At 49.3% G+C, this 12,464-nt stretch overlaps 1 protein-coding gene across 1 annotated transcript in view; it reads left to right on the top strand.

The window, feature by feature from the left end:
- Nucleotides 1–7,493: 7,493 nt before the first annotated feature.
- npas1 (neuronal PAS domain protein 1) overlaps nucleotides 7,494–12,464 on the top strand; it is a 38,738-nt gene continuing 33,767 nt past the window's right edge. Inside the window, exon 1 of the mRNA XM_086164678.1 lies at nucleotides 7,494–7,673. The gene's annotated coding sequence lies outside the window, so the exon portion shown is untranslated. The remainder of the gene's footprint in view (nucleotides 7,674–12,464) is intronic.

Raw genomic sequence — 12,464 nt, 5'->3', positions numbered from 1 at the left:
AAATTCAACAAAGGGAATAAAAAAAAAAAAAAAAAAAAAACAAACTCTGAGTCGGAGATCCTGCTCCTTGTGTCAATATAACTGTCAGAGTTCGAAGCGTTCGGGTTCTTTCTGTAGACTTCTGACGAAAAAGTGCAACCAAGCCCGGGTTGCGATTGGCCGAGCCATCTCCCGGGTAACGTCTCCATTTTCGACGTGGAGGCTCTTGCATGGATTTTTCCATCTCGTCCTGGTCCTTTTTGGGAAAGCCGTTGAACGCCTTCCAAAAAGAAACATTTGCAAAAAAAAAAAAAAAAAAAAAAAATTTGGGAACCTACTGACGAATTTAGACGCCGTCGGATTTTAGCGGTTATCATTTTTTTTTCACCTCCATGTTTCGCAAACACGCAGGAGGTTCATAGGAGCCCCTAAATTGTCCAGAAGAATGGGCGTAAAAACGGGGCGACCGGCTCCGGCCTTCTTACGACCCCGAGCTCAGGACAGGCCGGGGAGAAAGTGAATGAATGAATTTCATGAATTGGACAGAAACTCAAGTACGAGCACTTCCAGTCATCTCACTTCATTCATAAAATATTCAGTGCCCTTTCAGATGTATGGAGTTGTGGCCGTACTACGCTTTGGAATTTCTCAGTTGAAAATGTAATAGTAAGAATGTCAGGAATAATTCAAATTACAAAACTAGAAGGTGAGGGTATTTATTTTCCCCTTAACTTCCTGTTTTGTTTTTGTTGTGTTGTTTTTTTTTTCTCCCGTCACAGCGGCGAACCTGTGGCGCTGTCAGACGGGCGGAGAAACAAGGTCAGACATGGGTGTGACTGTCTCACTCACCCCACCGCACACACACACACACACACACACTTGTGCACACTTTTATTCACCCCGTCAATTACTTGATTATTTGTGTGTGTGTGTTGTTCTTTTTTCTTTCACGAGAAGCCCGATTCGTGAAGGTGGCGGCTACGATTCGGCTCGGCTCCCGGTGTGAAACCCGGCGGTCCACACACACACACACACACACACACACACACACACACACACATTCCCCCGCAAGTCGGCTTCAAGGACGACAGGGGAAGACTTGGAGGACAAAATCACACACTCTTTCTCTTTCTCTCTCTCTCTCTCTCCCCTGGCGTCTCAGACACAGTGCACTTCTAATGCAGACAGAAAGCCTCCTCCAAAGAGACTAAGCACACACTCGCTCCACTAGAGACACACACTAACACTTACACACACTTAAACACACAAATACCCTGAAAGGGCCTTCCACCTTCCCATCCACGAGAGAAAAGCGGGATGTTTTCAGTCGGTGATTTTTTTTTTTGTTTTGTTTCTTCCCCACTCTCAGCTGTTGCGGGCTGTTGAGTGTGTGTGTGTGTGTGTGTGTGTGTGTATGTGTGTGTAAAGTGGAGAAGAGGCGGGTGGGGGCTCTCTTTGACGTCCTCATTCACTCTCTCCGTCTCCCCCTCCGCCGTGCCATAGCTGACTTGTCCAACAATGAGGTGGGAGGGTGGGAGTCCTGACAAAAAACACTGAATGCGTCTTCATTTGCCTGAACTTTTCACACGTCTTTTTCCCCTTTTGTTGCCGGCCGCCCGTTCACTACGGAGCAGCGAGCTGCCAGTTTCCGCCGGCGAGGCAGCCAACCAAAGCGGCCCTCTCCCCCCGCCACCACCACCACCGCCACCTCCTCCTCCTCGCATTCTCACAATGTTAAGCCCCTTTTTTTAGCTTGACATAATCTGAAATGGTACTTAAGTGAATTTATGTCCAGCTCTGTACATTAATTTCAACTACTTCCTCCCCTATGTTGCTGTTGTTTTCTTTTGTGTGCGTGTGTGTGTGTGTGTGTGTGTGTGTGTGTAACGGCGCAGAGACAGAGGCGGCGCGAGGGAGGGAGAGGTTTGAAACTCAGACCACGGAGTAGACAGCCTATCAGTATTCAGTAGAGAAAGTGAGTGATGGTGGGAGAGGCTGAGAGAGAGAGAGAGAGAGAGAGAGAGAAAGGGGGGTGATGTATCAATATTCTGAGTAGTGTTTGAGGGCAAGGGGAACGAACAGAGAAGAGGTGGAAGAGGGGAGGATGGAGAGAGAGAGAGAGAGAAAGAACTTGAGTGTGATTATGTGTACATGTACACACATGTCTGTGTGTGTGCACCAATCGCATGTAGCGTTCGCCGTCATGCGCGTCGATACACATTGATCATTGCTCACGAGAGACGTCTGCATGGGAATGTAACTGATGTAACTAAGGGGTTTGAAATATACTCGAGTATTTCCGCTCCGGTGTAATGTAATTCGACGGTGGAACATCAGGCTGAACGTCCCTCTGAATTCTTTAAAACATTCAGCTATTTATTAACAGGATTCATATTAAATATGGCCAAGGGAGCCAAACATGACATTAATTCTGGAGGAGTCTTGGCCAAAGATAAATCAAAGTGTGTTTGATCCAAGAGGAGGGATGGTAGAAATGTTCTCCCGAGTTTGGCTCCTCACCTGGAAAACTCTCGTCGGTTAAAGACCGCGCGTTCCCATCAGAGGATTCGTCGGTGGCGGACTCATCGCAGCCGCCGAATGCTTTTCTGAACTTACTTTTCGGCCATTTTTTTGCATTCATCTGATAAATAAGCGCGGGGAGAAACGTTTGCGGTTGCTCTCCCGCTGTGGGAACTTTTACCAGTTCTCATAAGCTTCTGGTTTTGGCGTTTTTAGACGGCGTAGGAAGCAGGGAGTAGATGTTGAGTTCCTGGATCAAGACGGGGTCGTGTTACGCTTCTATTGGAACTGGTGGCGTAGGTGCTTGGTGCGACTCCCGCCCTGAAAAGCACCATCAGCTGTTTTGTTGTGACTAAATGGACAGAAACAGCGAGAAACGGACCGACGAAGAGGTCCGAGATCTTTCGGCCTGTTTCCTGCTTCCAGGGCTCGACATTTTGGTCAAAACAAATGGGCTAGCTACTCAGAACAGGAGGTGTCAAACGTACGGCCCGCGGGCCGGTACCGGCCCATCAAGAGGTCCAAACTGGCCCTTGGAATAAATCAATAATTTGAAAAAAATATTTAAAAATCATGAAGTACTTTTATCAAATAGAAATGCAGCTCCTACATTGTTTACATTTTAATCGGTGTTCGCAACACGGCACAACACTATGTGACTCAGAGCTTTCAGCAGATGGCAGCAATGCGGCTTCCTGGTCCGTAAATAGCATTTTGTCTTATTGTGAGAAATGTACCTGGTTTTTCCGTTGGCCCCGACACCCTCATCAGCAAGATGTCGTTGTCAAAAAAGAGAAAATCGGACATCGAGTGTCCAAAAATGGACCGCTTCTTATTTGTTCGTTGAGATCAATGAGAAACCTGCACGCTTGATGTGGATGCGGCAGGTTTCGGTGCCGCGATGAGACTCGCCATGGGGAAAAATAAAATAAAATGCAGGAAGAACTGAAAAGAAAGAAGCGGGGCTTAGTGTTGTTGGAATTGCATTTACTTTTCTGAAAGAATCTCAGGTTGTTCGCCATGTTTGAGCAGATTGACTCAATACGTCGATCGCGATCTATCAGTCGATCGCAAAGGTGCTACTGGTAGAAGTTCAAGAAAATAGACGTCGGCCGATCGTCGATCCCGTCACTTGATTGATCTACAGGGCCGCCAGTCAAAGTGCAGCAAAGCTAACCAGCTAGTCAGCAAGTTACCTCCAATTTTTAGCCCTAGGTTTTTTTCTCTTAAACTTAAGAAAGGGTATAAAAGGAGTGGGGAAGCCGGACCAAGTAAGAAGACAAAAACGTATTACTTCCATACCGGAATTTGAGGAGGATCTTTTTTTCACGATGACATTTTCAAAGTGCGTTCGCCTCACATGCCGGCCAAACATCGCAATGCCAAAGGATAATGCGGGGTCGCATTTTTGGACTGGAAAAACAAGACACGGACGTCCCGCCGAAAAGCGAGCCGAGAAAGAGAACGGTGAAAGAACTAAAATCCCAGTTGTAATGCCAAAACATACTGTATTTATTTTTTTGTTGTGCAATATTGGCTCCTGCGGTTTTGCGAGGTACATCAACATACATTGTACATATAAAGAATGTTTTGCATTTTTGTTGTGGAAAGATCATTTTGACCTGGTCATTTTATAAGTTGCTCGCATGCTAAAAAAATGTGAGCGCCCCTGTTTTAAAAAAACAGTTCAAGTGAGCTTAGTGTTGAACTTAGTGTTACGTCTAGGTAATTACGCAATGATTTTACTGGTCCGGCCCCCCTCGACATCAAATTAGGCCGAATGAAGCCCCCGGACCAAAATGAGTCCGACAACCCTGAACTAGAAGATAAAAACACTTCAACCCGTCTGATATTGTACTCGCCGTGCAGAACCTGCTCTCCATCCACGGCGGTCCCTTACTGCCTGTGGGAATGCGAAACAAACAAAAAAAAAAAAAAACGTTCCCCCGGAAGAGGCTATTTCCTGGACTGGAATTCAAGCCGGGGAGTTTTTAGAAGCGCGTTTTTGGAGCTTTTTCTGTCCAAAAGCGTCCATTGAGCGAAGGAACTCAGAACCTTCTGCTCAGGGCTTTCCGGTCGCACCACCTCAACAACCAAAACGGGCCCCTTTTGCGTGGCCGCGCAACGAACACATCTTTAATTGCATAAAAGTCTGTTGGAAAAGGGCTCATTTGGCAGCGACTAGTTTCTGTATTAGCGCGCCGATTTGCGTGCCAGGTACAAGTCCACAGCTCAGAGCCAGGAACGTTTGCTAAATCAATTTACTGCTGGGAGTAAAGAGAAGAAAAAAACAAAAATGGAGGGGACTTCTTCATTAGGAATATGGTAACAGGTGCCTTGCAGGGAGAGAAACGGGGAGAGGGAGAAGGACTCTGCTGTTATTTGTCTAATGAAGTCAGCGCTGTCCTCTGGCTGATGGTGTCTGCACGTCCTGCTCACAGGGACAAGGAAGCAGTGTGTGTGTGTGTGTGTGTGCGTGTGTGTGTGCGCTTCAGGGCGTGGCCATCGTTTGACTGGCAGGAGGCGCCTGCATGTGCGCGCGCGTGCGTGCGTGTGTGTGTGTGTGTGTGTGTGTGTGTGTGTGTGTGTGTGTGCCCTCCCCCTCCCCCTCCCCCGCCATCGTCTTCGAAATATAGAGCATCCCGGTTAACGCCCCAAAACTCCGGGGAATCAACGGACGACAATGCGGAATGATCGATGGCGCCCTGCTCGGCCGATTGATTGATTGATTGTCGAACGGCTGTTTCCAGTTTCCACCTTCAAGTTGATTGGGTGGCGGCGATTTACATCCGCACAGACTCAGACAGGGAGGGTCCCCGTCTAGCATATCGCCACGGTCAGTTGGCGAACTCCTATGCGCGGCGAGGAGTCGGGGATTTGAATCGAGTTTTCACGGGTTGAGAGCGAGGTGGAGGTCTGAGATCCGACCTGCAAAGAAATCAATCGTGCACACACTTCCTGCGGGCGGCGCGGCGGGCGAAAAGGTCCCTGGTTGGATTCCGACAGGAGGGCCTTCTTCTGTGAGGAACCTGGACGCTCTGCTTGTGTTGAAATTTCAATTTCCCCATTGAGAATGTGCGTCCATTCACCCTCATTCACCCACTATGGGGAAATTGAAATTTCGATTAAAGGTGTATCCTGTGCTTTTCTGTTGTATAAGGCGTCTAATGGAAATGAAGGTTCTCATCTTTCTATATATATATATATACACACCTCTCTTTTTTTTGTGTGTTCATTTTTTTTTTCTATTTTTCTCCAGTCCTTTATATGCTACTGTTTCAACTTAAAACATTCACAACCTCTACTAAACTGCCTATTGAGGGACATTGAAATTTCCCCATTATGGGACAAGTGCACCTCTCTTTTTTTTAGTATTTTCATTTTTCATTTACTATATTTCTCCAATACTTTGCACACTACTGGTGTAATTAATATCACTCATAACCGAACTGCCTGCACTGCACGGAGGGAAATTGAAATTTCCCCATTGCGGGACGATTAAAGGTGCATCCAGTGCTTTTCTGTTATATAGGACGTCTGAATGAAAGTGAACAGTTTGTCTTTCTATATATGTACACCTCTCCTCTTTTTTTAGTTTTTTTTTTTTTCTATATTTCTCCAATACTTTATATGCTACTGTTGTGACATTTATAAAGTAACTGCCTCTACTGGACTGTCAGCAGAGGGAAATTGAAATTTTCCCCATCGCGGGACGATTCAAGGTGCATCCTGTGCTTTTCGCCCGAACGAGTGAGTAAACGGTTGTTTGTCTCCGTAGGCGGAACCGTGATGGACCGGCGACCGGCGGAGGGTTGAACCCCCGCTTCCCTGCCAGTGACCGCCAGCGACCCCGAGAGCGGGATAAGCGGTAAAGAGAATGAACGAATGAACGAATGCGCGATGATTCGGCGCGGCGAGTCAACAAAGACCCGGCTCTATCGGGCCGAACGTGGGACGGACGGACTTCCCGTCCGGCTCGTTCGGGGCCCGGCCGTCCTTCCACCGGCCGGTTCCAACTCGCCGGGGTGGGGGGGGGAACCAAGAAAAACGTGCGGGTCGGCTCTCACAGGACGGGGGGGTGACGGCTCACAATATGTTTCTATGTCGTGGAATCTCCCACTTGTTCCAGTCCTGAAGTTGTTTCTCTCTATCTATCTATCGCTCTCTTTCTCTACCTCGCTCTCTCGCTCCCTTACTCCGGCTGCTAATCAGCATTTGAAAGGCTGCTTTGACAGTGAGAAAGAAAGTGGAGGAGGGAGTGGAGTGGAAGGGAGGTGCTCGGGGGAGGTGGGGGTAAACGAAAGCATGAGACACACCGAGTTAGGGAGGGAGATCCAGAAAGAGACTGAAGCGAGGGGCTGTACAAGCATGCCTTTTATATTTACTAGTGACTGAGAGAGAGAGAGAGAGAGAGAGAGAGAGATGGAGGGAGGGAGCAGCTGAAGGCAGAGACAACTGGTGTGCACGGCTTTCCCAAGAGGAAATGAAAAGAAAGAAGCTCGGCGAGGAGAGTGAATGAGCGAGCCGGAGAGAGGAAGGGTGGGAGGGAGCATGCCGAGTTGAGAGAGGGAGGGAGAGAGAAAGAGAGAGAGAGAGAGAGAGAGAAAGAGAGAGAGAGAGAGAGATTCTCACACTGGCTGTGTCCTAATCCGAGTCCATCTCCTGGAGGCAGCGGAGCAGAGTGTTAGTGAAGTGAGTCTAAGAGCCAAGGAGAGCTCCAGCTCCAGCAAACACACTCACACACTCACACACTCACACACACACACACACACTCTCTTTCTCACCCTCTCCAGTCCACACACACACACACACACTTGCAACGGGAGTCCAGTGCGTGTCCGGGCTGCGTGGTTACGGCTTTTGTGAAAGTGAGGGGATTGATGCTGCCCCTGTCCCAGCCCCCTTGGCTCACACACACAGTGTTTGTTTGCTGTGTTTAAGATCGAGGTGGCGGCGGCGGTGGTGGTGGAGCTGGTGGTGGTGGTGGTGGTGGTGGTGGTGGAGGAGGAGGTGGTGGTGGAGGTGGGGGGGCAACGACAGGGCAGAGCGGAGGCACCGGAGAGGAGAAGAAGGGGAGGAAGAAGAAGAGGAGGAGGAGGTGGAGGTGGAGGAGGAGAGAGGGACAAAGTGATTTAGATCAACGGCAGCAGATCGACGCTGGAAATGCCTGTCAGGTGAGTGGATCATTCATAGCACAACTCGGCTGCACACACACACACACACACACACACACACACACACGCATGCTTGCATCGCACACACACACACATGCACGCATGCATGCATGTACTCCGGTCTGCTGCTTCGCTACACCCACGTGAATGCACGTGTTTTTAAGAAAAAAAAGTTAGCACGTTTTCAAACTTTATTGGGGGAGGAAATGCAGGAGTGATTGGTGCGTCTGTTCAAGAAAAAAAATGTGATTTTTTTTTTTTTTTTTTTTTTTTTACAAATTTATTTTAACTCTAACTGAATGGGAACTCTCTGTTTGATAAATCATTTATATTCATTCAAACTTCTTGCTTCGTCGTGCGCGGAACTCTAAAAACTATTGCTTTTATTGCCATGAATTGTCATAGCAACGGACAGAAAAAGGCAAATATTTATATTTATTTACATTTATATACACACTCTGCATATATTTCCATTGTGAATGGCCGTGTTGGTTATATCTTGAAATTGAAATTCAAGTCACAATGCATCTCCTTTATTTTGAGGTCTGATAACGCACATCTTTTAAATATCACACGGCGATGGATTAGAAGTTTATTTCCTCAAAAGTAGGATTTTGCAAACGCCTTCCACTGATTTAATTGTTTTATGCGATTAAAAGATCCCATCTTTACTGGAAAGTGTAATTCACCGACGCTTTTTACCCCATTCTGGGAAAATTCCATCCATTACATTTTTAATTAAAAATTTTATTTAATTTTTTTCTCCCACCTCCCCAACTGCGCAATCTTTGCTTTTGAGATAAGCAAAAATAATTATGTATATTTACGTCGGGCTGAATGACCTCAATAATAGAGGCCCGGCACTTTCAGATAATTTGTCGTGTGTGTGTGCGCGCGCGTGTGCCCGTGTGTGTGTGTGTGTGTGTGTGTGTGTGTGTGTGTGTGTGTGTTTGCCCGTGTGTGTTATAGATACGGGAGCTCTGAGCGAGCGCCTGTCCGTCTCCACCTGCAGAGGCAGAATTGGTCACAGTTTACTGGCTCCTGTAACACTCGCTGCCTTCGGGGGTGTTTGCAGCAGGTGGTCCGAATTGGCAGAACGCCAAACGCACGGTGACAAACATCCGTAAAGTAAATAACATCAGGCCGTGGAAGGGAACCCGCTGCGTCCGTGGCTTTCTTTCCTCTTTCTTAATTTGACTCTTTTGCGTAGGAAAATGATTGGGCGCGTGTCCGAGTGCGTCGTAGGTCTGAACATATTTGTTTATTCCCCGTCCGATCCCACGCCCGTCTTCGTCCCTCCGTCTGCGGGTTGTTGGCAAAGGTTTCGGTGTAGTTTTTGCACGCCAAGCCGACGGCATCGTTTGCACACACACACACACACACTTAGGGCGAGACTCAGATTGGAAACTCCAACCTCTCCCAGATTCACCGCGAAAAGAGAAAACGTCTATATCTTCTCCATATTTTTCAACTTTGAGGGCTTAGAGGCGGTTCCTGCCACGCTGAGCAGAAACAGACCCGTGTCGTCCACGTTAAGCCTCCGTCCGCTTCGGTCCGCACATGTGCAGAGCGCCCTCGGTCGCGACCTGCCTCCGGGGCCTTTTTCTCTGGACCCAGACAGACTTCCTCCTCATACCGACGGGCGCGCACGATACGAGATACAGAATCAAAGTGTGTGTTCCGTGCGAGAACGTGGACTCGCGGCTCGACTTTCATTCGCCCTTCTCCGCGGAGGTTTCGCATTTTAGCGCTTTTACCTGCGCCGCTGTTTTTTTTTATCCGAAAATCCTTTCGGCGTGAAGAATAATCAGAATTAAAGCGCAACAGGTTTCCCGCGTTGTTCAGCGAAGGCGTCGGATGAAAGCGGTCGCTTTTCATGACTCACTGAAGTTCTCAGGAAGCAGGTGTCCTCCTCTTTTATTCCCCTCTTGATATTTTTGTCTCTCTCCGTTGCTCTTGCACACACACACTCTTAGACGCACACATACACACACACACTGAGGTGGTCAGCGTCTGGTGTGCATTGATGGACAGCCGCTCGCACACTTCTCGCTCCGGGTTTTCGCGCCGATGTGTGTGTCTGTGTGCGTATGTGTGAAGAGCGTTGACAGACAGTGTGTGAGTTTGTGACAGAGGGTGTCAGCGCGGTGTCAGAGAGATGTGTTTAGTGTCACACTCTGCTGACCTGATCTCCGGTTGGACTGTCCACTTCGGGCCCGTTGTGGCTCCTTACATAACCCTCGCTGTCATTCACGAACTGGCCTGAAGGGATCCACCGTGCTGCGAAGACAGTCTCACACACACACACACACTTTTTGCGTGCATGCAATATATAGGCATCTCCCCCGGATATCCACTGTTTCTAAAGCCAGGTGATGCAATTGTAGCTTTTAATGCTCGGATTCTTCTGTTTTCGGTGCCAAAGGTGACCGGAATGACAAAAAGCTATCGGCGGCGGTAATCAAACGGTACGTGTCGCGAGGCCACGGAGTCTCCGCCACCGCCTGCACCTCCCTGCGCTTCAAAATACCTGCACAACTCGCGATTCCGATCAGCGGCGTGACACCCCGAACTCTGACATTTGCACCGGCTAATTGATGTGTTTATATTAGCATACGGGCTCGTCTGTGCGCGGAATGCCGGAGCGGCTCGCCGTCGTGTCTCGCAGCTTAATGCGCGTGTGTGAGCGCGGATGAGAACGACCCCGTCGTCGGTCGGAGGTCGGCCGCCGCCTACTGGATTTACCGTCCCCCGGCCGGCTCGGAAGGGGAAATAGTAGAACCGTCTCTTGCTCCCGTCGCCGTCCGCGCATCGGAAACTCCGCCCGAGTTCGGGGAAAGTACCCGGAATGAATACGGTCAGCGGTTGCAAACACCGAAACCGCACGATCGAATGCGTCTCGCCCGCTTTTTTTTTGGATTCGATCCGGGAAGTTAACTTTGCTTTCGGCTCATTTTTTTGTCTTTCCGCCAGGTGCGATTGCACGGGGAGAATCGTTTTATTCCACAGTGCACGCGGGTTTGTTTATTCCTTTTTGGAAGTGTTTGCCAGTCGGGAGCGCGATGCGAAGAATCTCCGCGCTTCTTATCTGACTCCGAGCCTCTTCTGCGCCGTCGGAGTCGATCGCGAGCGATGAGGTCCGACATCTTGTTGATTTTTCTAAACCCTCTTGAGGGAGAAAGGGAAACCTTTGTGCGTTTAGAAGGGAGACGGAGGGGGGGGGGGGGATGCTTAACACACACGGATATACGTGAATATGCACGAATGTGTGGGATCTTTAAGCGGGGCTTTTTTTGGGGGGGGGCTGGGGGTTGAGGGGGGGGGGGGGGGGGGGCGTGCACTGGCAAGCGGAGGGTACTTCTGACGGACGGGGCTCGGAGGCGGCGCAGCCTCGGAGCCCGCGAGGAGTGGACTTCAAAGCTGGGCTCTCCAGAGCTGCTCGCTATAAAACAGGAGAAAGATATTGATTACCGAGGGTGAACATTACCAAATCCCTTTCTCTCCCCCCCCCCCCTTTTTTTTTTCATCCACGTCTTCATCCTTCCATCATTCAGCTCCCCCTCTCTGATTTGCCTCTGTCTCCCTCCGCCTCTACTTATGTTATACCCCCCCCTTTTGCTCCTCAGCTCCCCTCCCTTCTCTAATCATTTATTTATCACTGATCTCTTTATTCTGGATTTTCCCAGTTTAGGGACGGTCCGCGCTACGACTGCACAGACCGCTCACTCACTCACTCACTCAGGCGGGCCGGCCGCCGTCATTCCTTCACACCTCTTCTTCCTCCCCGCCGCCGCGGTGATACCTGGGGGCGGGCGGGGTCACCCCGGTCCAATCTAACGCTGTATTGATTCCATTAGATAATTAATGACCCAGGCAGGGGCCGGGGAGGAGCGTGGACGGGAGGGGAGGGGTGCGAGGACGGCGGGTGGATGCCGGAGAGGAAGGGCGGGGGAGGAAAAAAAAAAAAGGGGGGGGGGGGGGTGTCAGGGCCCTTGAGAGTTGGAGAGAACCTTGGATTGGGAATGATCCAAAGTCGTCAAGGTCAACCGCAGCCGGCGCGCTGATATGGAAGCAGAATGCGAAGCAAGTGCAAATATGGAATATTAAGGGCGAGGGGGGTTGGGTTGCGGGAGCGCGGGGGGTGGTAGTTATGTCCAGCAGCTGTCGATTGATCAGCGGCTGAAAAATTGTACATTAAAAAGTCTTTTGACTTCCAAATCCTGAGGTCCAACCAGGGCCGTAATGCATGATAAGTAGTTTTTAGCCCTCCAACCAGAATACCAAACTTCAGCTCGGCGGACGCTCCAGACACTCATTTACAACTACTCAACAACATGAAAGGAGAGATAGAAGAGCGGCTTCATCAAATATTCCGTTCATGTAATTTCCAACCATTTCTACATCTTCGGCGATATTGAACGTTCACTGTTTGGTTAAATATTATTCGAAGGAATATCTCGACGCTGCTGTGTGTGTTCTCCGGTTTTTACCCCGATCGGGATGATTAAAGAGGAGTGGCGGGGTGGGACGGAGCCAGGAGCGCCGTTGTCCGGTAAACAAGTAAGCTCGAGAACGTGGCCTCGTAAGATCGCTTTTTTTGTTCATTTTATTTCCGAACGTCTGCTTTCTCTTGAGTCTCCCTTCTTCCAGGCGGGTTTTTATTCCCGTTCGTTCGTGGGTCGTTTGAATCTCGACGCTAGATTTGCGAGGATGCAAATATTTTCAGCAGACGCCTCGTGGAAACCTGATGCTTCAGTTTGAGAAATGACAAGTGTTACGCTGGTTTCAAGT

The sequence above is a fragment of the Fistularia commersonii genome, chromosome 18, assembly GCF_037954325.1.
Source record: "Fistularia commersonii isolate RoL2024-O1a breed Wild chromosome 18, RoL_Fcom_v1.0, whole genome shotgun sequence".
Lineage (NCBI taxonomy): Eukaryota > Metazoa > Chordata > Actinopteri > Syngnathiformes > Fistulariidae > Fistularia > Fistularia commersonii.
Note: the sequence above shows the minus strand (reverse complement) of the source record. Positions and strands in the feature narration are given on the sequence as shown.